General features: G+C 34.1%; 1 protein-coding gene across 2 annotated transcripts in view; it reads left to right on the top strand.

Annotated features, from left to right (window-relative positions):
- The window catches only part of LOC128679257 (uncoordinated protein 58-like), a 209,604-nt gene that overhangs the window by 15,468 nt on the left and 173,381 nt on the right, over positions 1–20,755 (top strand). For both annotated transcript variants that reach the window (XM_053761367.1, XM_053761368.1), the window contains exon 2: positions 17,577–17,613. The gene's annotated coding sequence lies outside the window, so the exon portion shown is untranslated. The remainder of the gene's footprint in view (positions 1–17,576; positions 17,614–20,755) is intronic.

Here is a 20,755-nt window from a genome sequence, read left to right as displayed (position 1 = left end):
AGAAGTGACTGCAAACCTGAAAGTGCAGTGTTCTTAAATTACTCTTTTCTATCGGCAGCTGAATAATTAGTATAGTATAATTTGGCAATCATGCGTAATCATGTGAACAAAAAATAATAATGAAACCTTCAATTCTAAGTTCAAAATCGAGTCTTGATTCACGGAGTTAAAAACACAAAGGGAAATTCCTCGCTAGAAAACATATCTTACTAATTATAATTTTGAATTTCCCTCAAATTTCAACATAGTTTTCTCTATTGTAATAGGGAATATAAATGGTAGTCGTGGTCGCTAAGTATCCACATAAAACGCCAAAGTCCCGTCATTATTAGCATTGCCACAAAATGGCCGTATTTTAGTGGGCCCATAAAACAAATAGGACTATTATCTACACGATGACGAATCGAAAATTTGTAATTTTGGCGATTTCCTCGAGCGTCGATACCGATTGTGTCTGGCATCAAACTTTACGACCTAGTCATGGTACCTCTCAAGATCGGTAGATCTTTTTGAGCTAGCAGGAATATTTGCGTGAATGCGTAATCGTATAAAAAACTTCGAAATTTAATAGTTCATTATACGTAATAAATTCATTTTTGTGCTGTAATTTCCCATAATAAATGTCGTTTTAAGAATGAGTCATTTCAGTAATTTAAGGGATTCAGTGTCCATTTTCGAAATCATTAACATAGTAATCGATTTTGTCATAGCTCATGGCTTTTTTAGTTGGGCTTTTGATACACTCTTCCTTTTTTTAACATTTTATATGCCTACGAACGTACAATACTTACGGGTACATCTGAATAAAATGGAATATCAGTCAACTTGGCGTGGTACACAGAAATCACATTTTTGGTTTAAAAAGTCTTAGCACGTTTCATACCGGCCCCGCGAGAGTGCAAACCGGGTATTACAGGAAAGTGTACTCCCTCTGTGGCTAATGGTTCTTATCAAATTAAATAACTGTAGGGACGACATTCTCGGGAGTGCAATAAGCTTCAAGCTTGTACAGCACGGCTGGAAATACAAATTAGTATGTAAAATGAGGGAAACTAAAAAACTACGACTATGAAGAAACTAAGATTCTTCATAGTCGTATTCCTCATGGCTAAGGTTCGTGATTGTTACGTGGAATGAAACACACACAACATCGTTCTTGGCACTATTATTGGAGTGGTTTGCCATTACCTTCTCCATTTCATACACGAGTTGATAATCAACCAGAGTGCAGGCTTCCTCGCGATGTTTTCCTTCATCGGAAGCAAACTCATGTGGTACGAGTAGGATTCGAACCTGTGACCTTTCGGTTCACAGGTTACAATACCACCGATACAATTTTGTACTCACAAAACACAGTTACCCCACAAGAAACAGAGGGAACCACCATTGTCTGCAGGTTTTTTATAAACAATTTATTTATTAGTTGGCAGAGCGGCTTTGCGCGTGTTTTGGACGTTATTTTAATTGATGTTTTTTAACAGTGCAGGTGATTTTTTATCGGTTGTGGGTAGGTGGTACAGTTTATAGTATTAAAAAATAGTATAGGCTTTAATATTTGTATTCTTTATAACATTCGGTGAATCATAGTTTAATTACTGTATGTCCGATACAATCAATATTTTTATATTCTAAATTATTATAAGTATCGAGGTCACTATTGAAGCTGTGGTGGTCCACACCACCGATTCAATAGGGTGCTTCGAAAAGGAAACCTGCACACTGGTTGTCAATTTAAATTCATTAATCCTATTACTAAATCTATATGCGATTACATACCATTAGCTGTCAGTAGTAGTATGTCAATACCTTTAGGCGACTTGAATAAAATCCGACACTATAGTGCTAGCAAGAACACACTTGAAAACAGCGAATATTTATTATATAATATATATAATATATATACTTTTGACAAACAACTGATATAATAATTAAAGCTTAAACAAAATAATAATAATATTTTTTAAAATAAAATTAAACTATATAAATGTGCCTTTTCACCTCTGTACGGTATGCTCGCTCGCTATCAATAGGCAAGACAGTATTACGTATTCAAAACTGGACGGAAACTTCTAGATTCGGACATTACCTATTCCGATCACAGATGAGGCTGTTGCTTTGTCAATCTACTGAAAATTGACGGCGGAATTTTCATACTACCCTCATACGTGTTTAGGACTAAAATTTGGCATCTATAAAGTTATTACCTATTCGCGACTTGGTCTAGCTTCGCACAGGATGATTTATATATAAACCTAGTTATATATATTAAAGACCCACGTTCAAACATAGGCTATTTTTTTTTCAAAAATCAACCCCCAAATTACTGTTAAGGGGGGCTGAAAGTGTATATGAAAATCGTGTCTGTTCCGCTTTCGAAGAGAAATTCACGCTAGCGAAGCCGCTGGGAAAAGCTAGTAAGAAATAATCATTGTAAAGCCAGCTTTAAAAATATCTAAGACGGTACCATAGCAACGGCCGAAAAGTCAATAATTTAACTTCGTCAACCAAATCGGATTCCGGCTTGTAACTCATCAAAGACTCTGCGGTAGATAATATCCAATTAATCCATTTTCTCATTAATAAAGAAAAGTATAATTAAGTTGAATAAAATCGAGCCTTTTCTGACGGATTTGTAGCAGTCGAAACGCAATTAATTACACTTTGCAACTTTACGAGCAATAAGAAGAGAGCTCTTTACAGTTTTATGAAGACGCTTCTGTGGTTCGTCTGTGGAATAGTCTTAAAAGTGACGGATAAAAGGTTAAAACGTTAGTGGTTAAGATTTCAAATACATAGTTGCAAAGATTGAATCCGAAATCGCATATCGATTTAATTTATTACTCGAATGAATTAATGTTGTTTTTAAATTTTCTATTGATCCATATAGTCTAGTTCAAAGCTAGATTTTATCACTTATCTTATCCATACTTCCGTTTGCGATTTCCATACTAATATTATATAGTGACTCTTTAAATGCCTAGGCTAATTTTGATAAAATTCGGCATCGTAATGACCCGTAAGGTCAAACATACCGACGTAAAAAAAGGCTGCTTTGTTAACTCCGAGGCCCCAAAATCTAATGAACACGAAAATTCAACAGTTTTTAACGAAACTTTGTAGCCACCTTTTTCTCCAAGATTTTTGCCTTAACAAATGGGGTTCAATAAAATAAAGTATGTATGTTATTGGGCTTGTTAACGCTTTTCGTTCCAGTTGCCGAGCTATGAAAGCTGCAACGAAAACAGTTTTCCAATTATTATAGTATTTACAGTCGGCTGGAAATTTAATTGAAACAAGGGCAACAATGAATCATTCAAGTCCTATTTGAATTCTAAATAAGATTATATTTAAATAACTACTAATTTTAGTTGTAGCAAATATAGAATAATATGTTATAACAACAGGTAATCACATGTCATTAAACATGTAACATTTTCTTTTTAGAGTTTATGTCAAATTCTATGTCAAAATCTTTGTGGTTAAATGTCAAAGTCGGGAATTTGAATCACAAATAGAACAATTCTAATGAAAGACATTTGTCTTCATTACCGTATTCACATTATGAATACCTGGTTCTCACAAAGTTAGACGCGATGCCGACTAACAAACCACGGCTTTGAAATTATGAAAATCAACTCGAGTAGGTGTAAATAACACAACTTCAACGAAGTACGCAACTTTGACAATTTAAAACCGTAATGTAACGAATGTAATCTTCCTCTTTATTTCCTTTGTGTCTAGAAATAGACGAAGAGCCCGCCTTTTAATTGTTCAAACGTAGTTTTACCCTCATCAAATTATTTGTAAAGAAATGTCTTTAAATAGTGGCGTGAGGAATATTTTCTGGCTTATGTTTTAGGTACTTACGGACCGGTCCAAATGCGCGGGTTAAACAATTGTTTATCTTTTGTGTCCCGATTATCCGCGATCGACTGGTTAAATATCCCTTCATCTATGTTAAGTTTATGTAAAGTGTGAAACTTGTAGAAAAGCTTGAAACATTATATTATTATGATGCTCAGGCGAACCTGAGTTTTAGCTTATGCGGACCGAAGTCAAAGTAAACTATTAAAAGTAACCAATTAACTGTTTACTGGTTCAAAGTCAGCGCTCAATTGTAAAATCTTACGTACTACGTGACAAGTATTTATCATAGCTGTATTTTTTAAGAGTTAGGTGAATTTTTATAATTGTTATGTTGTGAAATTATGTTCAGGAATTTTATGTGACATTTAACATTTGACATTGCTAAAGTAGTAAAAGTTCTAAGAGAGCAACCTAAAATAAATGCAGCGTAGGAAATCTACCTTACGTACCGGAACCAACATTTTTATTTCTTTGCGTATCAGTGATCTCAATTGACATTATTTTTTTAAGAAATAAATTCATAAATTCATTAAATTTCAGGTGGAAATCGAAAAAGGAAGTTTATTTTAAAATTACGAACAGGATAAATTATTGACAGCGTCCAAAATTTAGAATAAAATTTTTAATTAATTTACTGCGAAAGTTTCTTTAAGAGGGCAACATAGATTTACCATTGGAAGACTTGGAAATATCTACAACAAAGTGTTCGATATCCACGGTGAAGTATGAAATATAATCTCCAGCTCCCGGTCTATGTCCTTTGTTTACACGAGCAGCTTCGTGAAGTAATGAGAGATCACGACGGTAAATGACGTTGAATCATAATTAATTAAAATAACCAAGAAATACTGATTGAGACATCATGTCTTTTTCTTTGTATATACGTCACAAACTAAGTATTTCCAGTCAAAATCAAATCATATAATCACCAGTGGTGTGCCGTATAGATCAACAAAAATAATAAAAAATATGGCGTTACGTATGACTATTTAAAATATGATGATAGTGGCATTTTAAGTGCTAGGTAACGTTCAGCAACAAGATTAGTACCACTCTGTGTCTGTTTATTTACGGATTACATTCAGTTGCACTACGCTCTTCGAGTACTGTATACTTATTAACCACGAAACAAACCAACAATAGTATTTTTCACAACAGTATTTAACGTGCACAAATTTTTCCATTTCATGCACTCGTACACACATTTGCGTTAATGTAATGAGTAACCACATCCGCAATTGTATTATGGCTTGTGCATACAGAAACAATATATGCATTAAATAAATTAAACCACATTGTGTGCCCCTTTAAAGGTATAACCAGTACCGGCGCTAGTTTGGGCGCTGTTGTACGGCCGCCCAGGGCGCTGGATACAAAGGGGCGACGCAAATATGTTACCTTATGTCATGTTATGAGGAACTCAGTGGCGCAATGGAAATTAATTGCGCAGAGATTAGCGCGCTCGGCCTGTGATTATGGCGATTATCTTGAGATCCTCCGGCTTCATACTTGTCTTCATTTGTCGTTAAAACCCGCAATGGGCCCGCGTGGTGGGTCATGGCCCAAACTCCTTATCCATCCAGAAGGAAGGCCTGGGCCACTGGCCTTCCTTCCGGATGGATAAGGAGTTTGGACAGTGGGGATGTTTAAATGGCTGTTGATACACGATGTTATACGGCATTTCCTTTAGTTCTGCAAATTACTTGGAACGCTGAATTAGAAAGGTCGATACGCTTGAATCAAGTTTTTAATTTGTATTTTTATATTATACCAAAACTGTGCTTAGACAACATTTGAGAAAATTTGTGAAATTGTTTGCGGCTACAAAAATAATAGGGGGCGTCGTGGAAATTTAGCCCACGATATTTGTAGTGCTAAAACGGGCACTGCATAACCCATACAATTCTGGCAGGTAGGCGGTTATTTGTTGACTCCTAAATGTAGTCTTCTTTTTAAAAGCCCCTTGGAGCGAAGATATAAAAGCCATTGAACATAAAAGTAGACTGTTTGGAGCAGTATGTCAGCTTTTGTTCGTTTTACGTTTGATTTGAAATAGACCTATCGTTGTTAGTTTTGTATGCTTTAGTAGCGTGTGGTTCCGCCCTAGAATAAGACTGATACAAAGCCTTAACAGCTGATGGGCAACGACGTCAGGCTGGTTGCAAAATCATACAAATAAATGTATCCATGCAAAACCGCGGACAAATGTGAGTAACTAGTGACAGTTCGTATGAAATAATTATGTACTTACACGGTTATTAGTCTCTTCGGGATGCTACCACAAAATAAAACATAATGATTACAGCATTACAGGCACCCGACTGTTAACACGCCCTCACGGTTGCTAAATGTATAATAATTTCCACGTAATTAAACACGGCACCATACTGCGTGTTACTGCCGTAACCCGGCGGCGCCCTAACGACTGACTGAGTGCTGTGCGACGCGACGCGATGCGACTAGTGGCATCGTTAGATTGAAACTTGAAGTTCGCGACGCTCCTTCCGTAGGTTTTCCTATATAATATTTTAGGTTACACTATCATAAAGAAAGATACGAGTAGATTTCCCGTGATCCTCTATCTTTAAGAATCAAATTTTTTGATCGCATTCCACCGTATTTTTTTAGGAAACTGTGGTAAGCAAGACTCTTTTGTCCACCGCTGGTTTTTAAAACAGACGTTTGATTATATTACGCCAAGTTGCACTGCCTTATTGCACTAGTAGCTTAGCTAGGACCCAGGTAAGTGGATACCAGTAATATATTATAAATCTGTGATACCAGCCGTTTGGAGAGCTATTCTCATTGGTGTCACTTGAGCCGAGCTTGGCTTAATGGAAAAAAAAAACTTTCGCGGACGCACCACTGCTATAGCAGCCGTAACAATTAAACTTCTTTTGTGTCTCGTCAACCGTCCACGAAAGTGTTAATTTCGTATACAATCCAACAATATTTTATAGCAAAAATGTGTTAACACATAGCATAAATTTAATTAAAAAATTATCATATACTTTAAATAAATTGCGCAAAAGTCAGCCTTATTGCCGTTATATAAAAACATAATGATAAGATAACAAAGGCATAGAAAATTTAAAGACTCATGATTCACAGTCATGTTCCTTAAACAAGATAATGTGATGTAGCAAAACAACGTCTGGCCGATAATTTTTCAATACAATTTCTAATTTTCTTTAGTTATCCTGCTGTTTCAATTTCTTCAAACTTCTGTGATTTTTTTGTGAACCAAAAAATTGTGTTGTGAATTGTATATCGTGTAACTTTGTATGCCATCACTGTTGCTTTATTGCAAATTTTACATTAGTAATCATGACGTCGAACTACGTACTGCTATAAGCGAATACCAAGCTTTTGTGTATTCCCATTGGTACCACTTATGTCGCTCCTCGTTTGTCACAAAATGGACGGCTGACGTAATTTTCTGACGTCCGCGGGATGCCACGTTGCTGTCACACAACTGCCATGTTGTTACCGCGGGCAGTTTACAGGAGGCAAAGTATATTTTTCCATTAATATTTTCATTATTTATACAAAAGCAGACATTATATGAGTTTTTATACCGTGCCAATAAACGTTTAGAATTAGTTTAAACTTTTGGCAATTAACGCCGCATGAACCAATGTGATCGTTTTTCCCGTTGTCGTGGAGTGTTTTTTCAAATTCAAAATTTATTTATTTCGGATAACAGAATCCATTTGTTAGTAAATGAACATTTGGTACTTAAAAATATGTTAGTAAAAAATAATAAAATAAATAAAAAAGAAAAAATAAGTAAATTAATATGTCATATACTTGCGAGGCACTCCGCGCGGATGAAACCGTACTTTTAGTCTTGTATTTCTGTCATCTTCCGTACGAAGTGTCTCAGCAGAGGTTTTTCGGTTCCTTCCTTAGCCGTTGAGCGAATTGAACTGTTAGTAAGTTGAGTTTGGTGTGTGACTTAGTGTAATAACTCAACCGATTTTCAGAATGTTTACACCAGTAGGATGCAATACCATTCCTATTGACATAGAGTACTTTTTATCTCGATATTCCCACGGGGCTGAAACCACGGGTCGTTTGTTTATCGCGCCGATTATTCCAAAAAATCAAAGTAATTTACGGGTGGATCCTTTTACATTTAGGTTTATGGCGATTCTTCGGTTAAGTAGGTGATACTTAAGAGAACAACAGGGAATATATCATTTTCGGCAATTTAATCCTGGCGGTGGTTTGCCGACAAAAAGCCCATTATCGGCGAGTCCTCTCTTATCTTGTTAACAGCCTTCCTTTTAACATCCACTAAATCCGTTTCGAGGATTTTTTATTGATAAATGGGCATCAGTCAACGCCCGAATTTTAAGAAAACGAAACGTTAATGGATATTAAAAAAAACGGATCAAAAGATTTTCCCGTCAAAGAATGTAAAATTAAACAAAGAGATTTTAAGATATGTCGGTCTGGTGAAAAAGTAGCTAAGTTCTCCCAAATAGGTTATTTTATTGTTGCAAAATTGTTTGTGCTCATTCCTATACATGTATGTAATCTCTATACAATCCTATTATATTAGATTGACAGAATCATTGAAAAATTTTAACAAGTACGTAATTTTTTCAAGTTATTTGCAAAGATTGCAGAAAGCACATACTTTTATTGTCGTCAGAGAGATAGTATTGCGTTCAACACGTGAAAAAAGAACATGTCCACGCAGTAGACCTATAGGAGGTCGTTCGTCGAGAGCCGATGCTGGGTGTATATACATCTAGGGCATGCATATCATATGTTGCCATGGGAACTGAAGCGACGTGGAAAATTTCAATTCTGTAGCGGAAGTAACTGTTTAACTTGAAAGATTTGATTACATAAACTTTGGTGAATTTAATAGAAAAAATCAGACGCATGTGTTAGCAACGAAAAGAAATACAGATTAAGTACATGCACAGACGAAGTTTGTAAAATAAAAATAGACAATAATTTATTTATGAATGAAAGTACACAAGAAACTTACAATACAGTTAACATTATGAAATAATACTTTAATAATAATGTTTGAGCGGATGGACACAACATGATATTATTTTCTAGTTATTGAATATTGCAAGCAAATTATAGCGTTTTCCATACAAGTCCATATAAAAATGGCAATCCGTGTAAAAAGGCAGGTACAAAGACTACATTAGAGTCTTGCAGTGTATGATTACTTGGTCCGCGGAACAAAGGCAGCGCCGGCCTTTGTGATCCGAGTGCATTGCAGCTGATGACGCTGCAGCTTGGCGCATGCCATGACTTTCCAAGTCATTTTTATTTAACTTACAATGTTGCTTTGTTTAGATTTCTTCCAAATTGATTATTTATATATTTATTGCACAAAATACAATTAGTAAAGGTATATAATAAAAGGTATAATAGGTGGACTTAGTTCATTCGCTGAAAGTATTTTCTATCAGTCAACCATTGGGTCATATGCTATGTGGGTGCAAAATATTATTTTTATTTGATTATGCACTTTCTTAGTTTACTAATATATTGTTTGATATTTATTGATGTATAATATTTGATAGAAGTTAATTGTAAGCTGCAGTTCACTACGGTAAAATTCATCCTGGAATAGGATCACCATGCTCTCCCGCGATTATCGCAATAGGCGACCAGTAATGACGAATGAATTCCCAAAGGGGGTTGACGCGATTAGCTTTCATGTTAAAGTAGTCATGTTTATTAAGATTACGTGGATCCTCGGCCTGACCTTGGGGGTTTCGAGGCGCCACAGCTGTCAAAAAACACGCAGAGGAGAATGATTATTGAAAGAAATGTATGTAATTGGAGAGCGAAATAATATTTATTTCGGGCCAACAACGAGCGTGTTTAGGCGTCCATAGGTTACGGTGACTACTTCCCATTAGGTGGGCCGTATGCCTGTTTGCTTGCATAGTAGTATAAAAAAACTACAAACACTGCAGGATTCCTATCAGGACTTTTTCCTTTGTCCGATAGTTGGTGATCTATCATAACTGTCGTACCTACATGGAAAATATTCATTGCACCCAAGAGCTTAACAAAGACCCTCTTCAGCAGCTAACAGCATGCTCGTAAAACACATGTCCGTTCAGATCCGATGACATAACATTTTTATGACAAGCATTACTGGATGGTGCACCTGGACCTGGGTTCATCAGTTCCAAACGAGAGTAATTTCTCAACTGTTAGCAGTATTGGCTCATGTCATGAAATATTCATATATTTTCACGTCTGTTAAATGTATCCTAAACTTTATGACGGTGTAAACTTTACTGTTTTAATAAAGTTAGTTTAAAAAATTAATTAAATATAACGTTGCGAATTGATGTGGTTTATAACCGCAGAAAAAAATGTTCCGTTTAAGCTCTGGCGCAAAGTGTATATATATATATATATACACTTTGCGCTATATATATATATATATATATATATATATATATACACTTTGCGCCAGAGCTTAAACGGAACATTTTTTTCTGCGGTTATAAACCACATCAATTCGCAACGTTATATTTAATTAATTTTTTAAACTAACTTTATTAAAACAGTAAAGTTTACACCGTCATAAAGTTATATATATATATATATATATATATATATATATATATATATATATATATATATATATATATATATATATATATTTAAATAGTACCTATTAAACGTGCAAAAGTACATGCAGCCAATGATAGGAAGTGGACACCATATATACGATGTGTAGCGGGGTGTCCACAGTTCACAGAATCAATCTTCATCGAAAGCACGTTTCGCCCAATACCTCGAGACCTCTAAACAAAAAAAGAAAACAAAAATATTTTAATGTAATATCTGCATCCTAATTATATGTATGTATGTTACTCTTTCACGCTAATTTTACAGGACCAATTTAAATTGTTATGAAATAGCACATAGGATACATTTTATCCCGGAATTCCCACAGGAGCGAAACCCCGGGGTGCAGCTAGTACATTATATACATATAATGTTTTTATAAGTTATTTAGAACAAGCTTTTAAGTAATTTCGTTTTTAACCGACTTCAATATGAAAAGAAAAATGTTCTCAATTCGTCACGCTTTTTTAAATGGAAGGAATAAATAGATTTTCAGTTGTGTGAAACAGAGGTTTCACAGTTCTTTCTTGTTACGCCAATATCTGGTCGAAGGGACTCGCGTTAATGTTTATTTCTTTCTATTTATTTTAAAAAACTGACGAAGAATGAGAACATTTTTCTTTTCATATTGAAGTTTCTTGGTAGCAGCTCTTGTCTAAGAGCTGTATAGAACAAGTTGCTCAAACTTCGACGTCAAATTACTTTACATAATGGTTTTTTGAGCCCACCACATGAGACTAAATTATAAAAAAAAAACATGTCCATAAATATAACTTTTTTCAAATCTTGAATTATTCAGTATCGCAAGTTAGGTACTCTATTTCGTTATAATATAAGAACAATCGAACATATTAGGGACAAATCCTAACTAATATTATAAATGCGAAAGTATGTTTGTTTGTTTGTTACCTCTTCACGCTCTATCTACTCAACCAATCCTCTTCAAATTTTGCACACATGTTGTTTGAAATGCCGAGATGGACATAGGGAACTTTCATTCCGGAAAAACCTGTACCCGTGGGAAATTTTCGCGGGCGAAGCCGCCAACAAAAGCTAGTTTACCAATAAATCCGTAATCAAACTGTAACAGAGGTCGTAGCGATCACAAGCTTAATAATTCAGGGTTGCCCCCTAAAAGGTCCGTTTTCGTTAAGTTTTCGTCTTCACAATTAAGAAGTTTATCCTTAAATGAGACGGAAATTAAATTAGCAAGTTTCATAATACAAATACTTTTAGACATGCCTCGTGTAGTCGTTTAGAAGTCCGTCGTAAATATCTTCATTACAATAAAAATGCGTTGTGGTAATTTTAAGACAATCAATTAGTTCTAATGGGTTCCTATCTTATAACGCTGTTTGAGAACAAGAGATAAATTTGGTATTATTTATTTTGTAATTGCGTTCTCATTCCTAGCCCGACTTTGCACGGTGTCATTTATGTCATACATATATAACAAATGAAAACTGCATTAAAATCCGTTGCGTGCTATAAAAGAAGTTATTATACTTACTACTTTGTTTTACTATGCAGTGTTTTTTTGAGAGACTATTTATAAATTTATATTAATGTTAATATAGTAAATCATCTCAATCGCTGTGGCCTCTAGTGATCCACAAATAGCACTGAGTTTATTATGGATACGGATTCCTTGAGGAAGCTCCCGAGGCGATACATCTTGTAGCACTGCTACGAGGAACTACAATGCGTCGTAGCACTATTACGACAAATTGGCTAAACAGATGATTGCACTTAGTATGGACAGTCGAAATATTATATTCTTTTATCACTGTTTCTTTTGGTACTTGTTGTACACTATGTACCGAGCATATCGCAAAAATTGTGAAGTGTTAAAAATAAACTATATCATTCACACCGCATCTTATTTCAGACGGCGACTTAATAACTTGCGTGTCGCTATACAAATTAGATATAATAATATAATAAGCCAATAAAAAATACACCATAAAAAATTTTATTCTTGATTTTTGGTGGGATAGAAGGCAAATCAATTATTTAGTCATCATTATTATTTTATTTTATAGTCACTAATAGATAAAAAGAAGAAGAAGAATAAAAGAGAGTCTATCCCCCTTCGAAAAATGTCTTGGTTGTCCAAAAATGTCCCGTTCATATATATATGCAGAGTAATAAAAACATATTCAGATAAAAAAATATGTACAATTTGCAATAATAATTAAACGTTGTCGTTTTATAAGACCAGGTTCATTACATATCGTAATCAAGTAGGTACCTAGTGATGCGGAAAACGAGCTTGTTTAACAATACGGCTGGCAGCCTGAAACAGGTTAGGTGGAAAATGCAGCTTAAATGAGCTATCGGCCCGTCATTTACATACTCATTCCTGTTTACCTTATTTGTGTTTGATTAGCTTAAATATGAAATTGTATTTGAATCTGAATCTGGTTTGTGTTGAATGGGGTTTAGGTTTGATATGACGTTTATGATAAATTTTATGAGATAATTTTGTATCAGACATTTTACATGTGGCAGTTTTAACAGACGTGTGATTGATTAAATTCGTGAAAATGTTTTATTGAAATAGTCAACATTCATAGCTCTTTAAAATTGTCATAATTTTAGGGCTTACTATCTGCGCCCCGGGGCTTCGCCAAATGTTTATAACATTTCGTAAAGGAGAAAACATGTACCGTAATATCTTGGAGAAGCATTATATAGAGAAGGCAATGGCAATCCACTCCATTACTAATGCCAAGAAAGTTGTTGTGTGTGATTAATTCCACGTAATTACCACGACCGGTAGCCATGAGGAATACGACTATGAAGTAGAATATGTTGCATATTTTCGACCACAGTATATTATTTATTAACTTTTTCCCACGGTTCCAACTGTGTGAATTTGCCACGGGAACAGTTTTTTCCGGGATGAAAGGTAATGGGAAGATAATCGGACTATAAACTACACATATGTATAGTTGACATACGAAATATTTTTAAAAAATTGGTTCAGAAGATGAGATAACAAACTTTTGATCTTTATTTGTTAAATTACATACTAATAATTATATATTGGATCTATATCCCCACGCAAGCCTCTCAAAGGACCGGACTATGTGCCCTGAATTTTCAAGGAGATACAAAATAATAATTATATAAAAAAAATATATGACCATATTGCTTTTAAAACTATTAGGGTCAACTTTGACGTGGGCTTTAACCTGCGTTTATAAAAAATAGCGTACTTTGCTTTTTCCTGCAGGTTAAAGTTAACATTAAATTTGACTGGTGAAATCCATTCTTAATCAGCATTTAAAACATTCGTTACAGTGAAAGCAAATACCTAGCATTTAAATTAGAGCCAAAAATTAAAGTCTATAACATCTTAATTAGAAGAATTCATGCCTCGATATTTAGACGAATTAAATGAATTCTAAATGAGGGTATTTGCAAAAATGCCCGAGGAAAGTGGCGCTTCCTGCCAATAACAGAATTCAATTATATTCTTTCCCTGCCTTCTATCAGATTTTATCATTTAAATTTAATCATTGATACTGTTTAATAAGGTCTAGATTCGAAAACTCAAGGCATTTCTAAATAATAAAGTTTCTGATGAAGATGATTGCGTTGTTTGAAATTGATATTTTGTATCAATTCAAATAAATTATTAGTATTACAAAACTTTACAAAATTTTATTTTAAAACATTTTATTTCAATTTGAGTATCCTGCTGCTGCTAACTGTACTTTAAAATTTAAACTTAAAGTATATTTATGGAAAAAATTGAATATTTACTATTATTCTTAAAATCTAGTCAAATCAAGGCTTTAAAATATCTAAAATCAGTATTTACAATGCCTATTGTATTCACCTTCCTTACGCTAGTTAACATTAACGTTAAAATAGCCCGACACGTCCTAATCCGGCGTCCTTAGTATCAAAACGCTACACAAGCATTGCGGCACTATGTATGAGTGAGCTACAAACTCAATATTGATGTATAACGGTCTTGTAGCTTTTGTCGCTCACCTAGACTCACCAACTACGCCGGGTTGAAATGGTCCGACGTACTAAGTGCATGCGACAGACATGACCCGCCCTTTCCCATTTAAACAGTGTAACTTGTACCCGTTACCCGCTGTACCCCATGTCAACGACGCGACGGCCTTTAGGAGCGAATAGTTGAATTTAGAAATGTAGTAGGACATAGCAAATGGTATAAGACCATGTTTACACCCTTCTTAAACTGAATTTACTACCGCTTATTAAAAATTTAGTTCTCTAACTAGGCTTGGAGTTGTTCTTCTTTGTGTTGTCCCTCACTCTCTTTTCAGTATTTGACATTGAAAGAACGAGACAATGAAAATAATAATTATTCCGAGGTTAATAGGATAACGTGTTTATTAATAAGGGGACAAAAGTTTTATGTGTATGACACCTAAAATGTATAACAAAATTCCACAACAATATAAAAAAAATAATTTAAATTTATCAAATTTGGACAGGTTGATGCACTGTTACTAATTATTTTTATGTGTTCTATCAATGATTATGTATTATCTGATGATGTTTGCCAAAAAAGTTTATCAAGGATTTTTGAGTTCAGTTAAATTATACCTAATCATGTTTTCAGCGTAGTTGCTTTAGATTATGACTGTAATGCCAAATGGTAAAAATAACGATAAAATAAATAAAAATAAAAAGAATTTATATAATGGTCGTTACTAATTGATGAATGTTATTATAGTTAAAAAGAATTTTTCCATTTCAATTTGCATACCCATAGCCGGTGAAACAGAGCGTGGTAAATAATATTGCCTCAAAGTTTTTGCACGTATATAGATCTGAATTTAATTTATAACTTTCTCTTCAAATAAATGAATTGCCTTCCACATTATATTTAAATTTATGACTGGCGAAAGAAAGGTATGTACAGATGTACACAAAAGGGGTGAGTTTTTGTAGTGTAGTCACGTCGTGGACATGCGATAGAATGTCGCATTGTCAACCGGCATGAATGAGCCTTTCCGCCCCATGGGGACCACAAATGTGTTTTCTGATGGGACTCACAACAAAATTCTCGTGATATTCATGTGACGTATATCGTAGCATTATGTTTAAGCTGATGTTGTCTTGAGTGTATTCTTTTGAGATATTTTTTTTGTACAATCATTTTTAAATATTTTACCAATATTCGTGTTGTATGAGAAAAACCTTTTGAGGTCTTATCAAAAAGTATATAATGGTCGTCGGCAAAAAAAAAAAAAGAATAATTATTTGTTGACTTTAAGAACTTTACCTATAAAGACATCTTTGAGACGTACATTAAACAATTTTTCTATAATTTCAAAATTAATATGACTATAAACAATGCACATAAACAAGTTAATGACTAATCATGTGTTTTGATCAAACAAAACAAGTCCAAAACTTTGTACTGTATCCTTGTTTCTTTTCTGTGCAGGAAATAGCACCGAAAGACACCATTTATATCCATGAGGCTAAATAAAGTGCGTGTACAACCTAACCTAACACGTGTACCGTGAACATTTCCGTACAAAACTGACACAATAAGTCATGGAGACACTACTCACTCTTATCTCCCATTTCTCTGCCAGGTCATCTCAGCTTTTCAACCCAGTAAATGTTTGGACTTTTTTCACGTTCAATCTATTTAATGCAGGGCCGAAGGAAAACTGCCGTTAGGTCTATGAAGCCCTTTTTTCTATACAGTATATCTGTAGCCAAACTGTTTGATGTTACTCATAATGTTCACAATGACAGGGCATCGAGAACGTATTGTGGGGAAATAAAAATAGATTTATTTTGGTTATGTTACATATTCTCGTGACTTTCACCGGTGGTGTTACGTGTCAATCGTGTATTTGTTTGCGCTTTTCATTGTTAGGAATATGTTGACATATATTTATAGATTTAGTTTTGCCGTGATTTCGTATATTAATATTGACAATGGCTCGTCCCGGCTTCGCTCGGGTAAAGACAACAAAATATACAACTAAATCTTCCTCAGGAATCACAATATGGTTGAAAACTACATGAAAATCCGTGCAGTAGTTTTCGAGTTTATCGCGAACAGACAGACGCGGCAAAGGACTTTGTTTGTAACATGTAAGGAGGAAGCTCAGAATGTTGTGTTAGACTTCAGTACACTATTCATCCCTTCTTCTTAAATGCGAAACTGATGTTACAAAGTTAAAAAAATTATATAAACAAGTATTTTAAATTAGATACATTGAGTACAATGTCTCTAATTTAAAATATTTATTTATATGATTTTTTTGAACTTTGTAACTATAATCTGAAATAGAATAACATATAAGTACTTTTTACTCAAAAAATATACGGGCGTGGAGAGTTGGAATGCAGCTTGGTGTAAAGAAACAGTAATAAACTACAACGAATTAAAATATATTTCAATCTCTTTTCCGATGGAAAAGTAGAACCAGTGTAAATAGTTCTTCACGTAATACTGCGGTAATTATTTCTTTTGCAAATATTTCTCAGTTGGAACGGTTTGTGTGAAAAGTTTAATAACCGCGAGTTTGCGAGGGTTCCTGTCCATTGGGCAGAGTTCTCAACTGAGCTTTGGTGCTTGTTAAACTAAATTAACTGTTCACTGGACTTGGAATACTAGACAATTTGCAAACTTATTTATTTTACTTATTTAATTCTCAAAATTATGTGGAACTAGCTTTTGCCCTCGGCTTCGCCCGAGTGAATTACCCGCGAAAAAAGTTATTTTTCTGGGATGAAAGGTACCTTATGTCTTTTTCCATACTTCAAACTACATGTATGGAAAATTTCAAGTAAATTGGTTAAGCAGATAGAGCGTCAAGAGGTAACAAACAAACATACTTACTTTCGCATTTATAATATTTTTAATTAATAACACCATTTGGCATTATCAAATGTGAACTCAAAAAAATTGTTACGATGAATCTGACTGAATTATCGCAATAAAAAACAAATGCAATCGAAAATATCTGTACGATGGCAGCAGCATTTTGATTGCAAATTTTTTCATCAGTGCATACAACTTTTTAATTAAAACGCGGCTTGTTGTAATCTTTTTGCTTTTGTTACAGGTCTCGGCTTACGAAGTTTTTATTAAGGAAAAATCAGGTATGTTCAACAGTATCATTAAGCTTTTGTTCTATGCTGGAATGGAAAAAGTGTGTATTATCATATTGATGTCAATTTGATTTAAAAAAGAATACGACAATTTGACTTTTTAAAAATTAAACATGGTAATTTAAATTTATGCAAAACTAAAATATCAAAATTTAGCGATTAGAACGTGGGTAAATGGGTTTTACAAATTCTTGCTTTTAAAAAATATTTTTCATGTAAGTATGTAACTTTATCAGTCTGCCCAATTTAATTGCTTAGGTATATGAAAGCACTACATTACTTGTGTCATGTCTGGGTATTAATTCGAATAAATGGCCTATGTACGTACATAGAAGGAATGCGTAAAAAATAAATGAGTTACGTTAGGGGTAGGTAGTTGCTAATCGCTAATAATAAAACTAGCACTCATTTGATGTTAATTAACTTTTAGCATTTAATCCGCCTGCCATTTTAAATCTTGTTTTGCAAATACCCAGCCAGGGTTCATATTGATCCAAATTATAAACTGTGTGCCTAGTGTTATGAACACTGACGTATAATCTATAATATATAACTGGAAGTAGGCTATGTCTGTACATAGATTCATCCTGTTTTTTTTTTATATTGGTAAAATTTGAGACTGGAGTTATAAATTTTATAAAAATGAAAAACTTTACGCCATTAGAAGATGACTTTTCATAAATCCTCGCCTCTTGCCGAGAACAAAGAAACAACTTTGGGAATTAATTTTACTTATGTTACCTTTGTGTTTACATTGAACTGTGAAATTTGTGATAATTATACAAATTAAGTTAGCTATAATGATAACCATTATGTAGTCGTCTTTTCATCTTTTATTGATTGATAATTTTTACTTGATTACAAAAAGAAAAAAAAAACTGTTATGTCTCGTCGATATAAAAAATTGTGAAATTTGATTTATATTTTTAACATGTCTGTATATTTTGTAAATACTAAATTTATAACAGAATCTAGTCTGTAATAGCAGACTTTGTATTGGCATAGTGTCTATGTCATGTAATAATATATTTTTTCGCGTGGACGAAGACGCGGGTAAAGCTAGAAGATCAACTTATTCCATCACAACCATAGAGCTTTCTCTTTCTCATCTGAGCATTTCCTGGTTGATTCCCCAACCGTTGAGCGTCGGTGCCCAGGGTCCGGTTCCGCACAATCACTGAGGTTTAGGCCGCGACCCCATTGCTCAGTCGCGCTGCGGCGTCCTCCGTAATCTTGACTCGGATCGACGCAGTACCATAGAATTAGTAGGTACTTACGAAGTACTTATTAAATCCATGCGCAGTACAACGTAGAAATTGTACGGAGTTTAGACGTACGTCAACGCATGTCAATGTCAAACCCTATAGAAAAAAACTGAGCACGACTGAGCAATGCGGCATGGCGCTTATCCGCGTTCAAAGTACTCTTAGTGGCGTCATACCGCAGACAATAGGTTTTGTATAAGAAAGGCCTATACATTTGTAGTTGTTTACTTAGGCGAAGGTTTAGTATGACATTATTTTCGAAGTTCACATTAACATGGGTCAGGGGGTAATGGCCGGAGGGCACGCGAAACGCAATCTTATTGGCTTTTCATGACAACTACAATGTTTCGTCACATCAAAATGTAAGGTTTACAACAACATTACAACTTATATAAACTTATATTTTGTCATTATTCTGCAGTCTGTAATTTTGTGTAAAGTTACGGATGTAAATAAGGCAGGGAAAGCCTGCACTACATTAGGTGTTCAAAATTAAAACGTAACTCATTATTTTCTTTATCGTATTTTTTTAATACTTAATGTCCTAGTAAGACAAAGATTAAAAAGAAATAGTATTGAAAATATTTATAGGCTTTGATTTTGAACAGGCGGTTATTTTGATAGGATCATGAGCATTTATAAAATATGTTGTGGTTGGTGGTAAACTATAAACATACTATATGTTTAAAGTATGCATTTATATAATAATAAATAGGTATAATAAATATCTACCTTTAATTATGAGAATGGAACATAAAAATAATGGAAAAATATGAAATTTATTTCAATGATTGTAACTAATAAAATATACTTAATATATTTTGAACTAATCCAATTTCCTCCTATACGAAACGCATATAAGATTGATTTCATTACAAAGGTAAGTATATTCTCAATCGGCTTTCCGAAGTAATTTTCGACGAATTACTTCCAGATTTTCCTATCATTCGTATTATTTACGACTTAATTTTCTTTCATTTGGTATGAATAGAGGTTATTACTTGCGTAATTTGGTCGTGTGCCATATTACATATTTAAGTCACAGACTTTGGAGCGGGTTTGTAAAATAAATACCGTTAATATTTAGTTGCACCTTTATATCACGAGCCGAGTGTTAAAAGGTATACGATATAAAAAAATGCTTATATCTGTACGATTATCATAATAACATATAGATAAATACATCCTAAGTCTCGTTGCAACCGTCAACTTTGACGTTAAACCTGCCTGCCGATTAGTCAAATTGGCGTACTTAGGTAGGTACTTTGTACGTTGTACACAGGTTATAGTTACCATCAAATTTGACTGTTGGAACTAACTCTAAGATAGTTTGTTCAACGTCAGTTGTCAACATCATCTCCGATTAATATGGTAACTAATCGTTTATCCGACTTTTTCAACTAAACTTTTCACTAAAAATGGCTACATACAATCGATGGTTCATCTCCTCGCCTGTTCCGAGGGTCCAAACACTCGGGCTGACTTGATGGCAGCTTCCAATGAAGCCATCGAAGTACGAGTAGCTCCGGTTCTGGCAAGAAAATATTTAGGTTATAAAAATAAAGCCTAATAAAGCGTTGATCTGCCATGGACACGCACAGAAGAACACTAAAAACTAATATTAATAGTAAATTAACGCCTATTAAATGTATATTTTATATAATATAAGCTATATGGAATATCATGATAATAAACACTCCGATTTGCCCTTCAACCCTGAGTTACAGGCACAAAACAATATTTGGAAGCACCACCCAATATTGTTGTTTCACCAATGATAAATGAACTGTTCTCAGCTTTTATTCGCTGAATGGAAATCCTCATTGTATGCCACCTCTGAAGTTATAAACCGACAAAATTTAACGTCA

Source organism: Plodia interpunctella, chromosome 21 (assembly GCF_027563975.2).
Source record: "Plodia interpunctella isolate USDA-ARS_2022_Savannah chromosome 21, ilPloInte3.2, whole genome shotgun sequence".
In the NCBI taxonomy this organism is placed as follows: domain Eukaryota; kingdom Metazoa; phylum Arthropoda; class Insecta; order Lepidoptera; family Pyralidae; genus Plodia; species Plodia interpunctella.
This window is presented reverse-complemented; position numbering and strand designations above follow the sequence as displayed.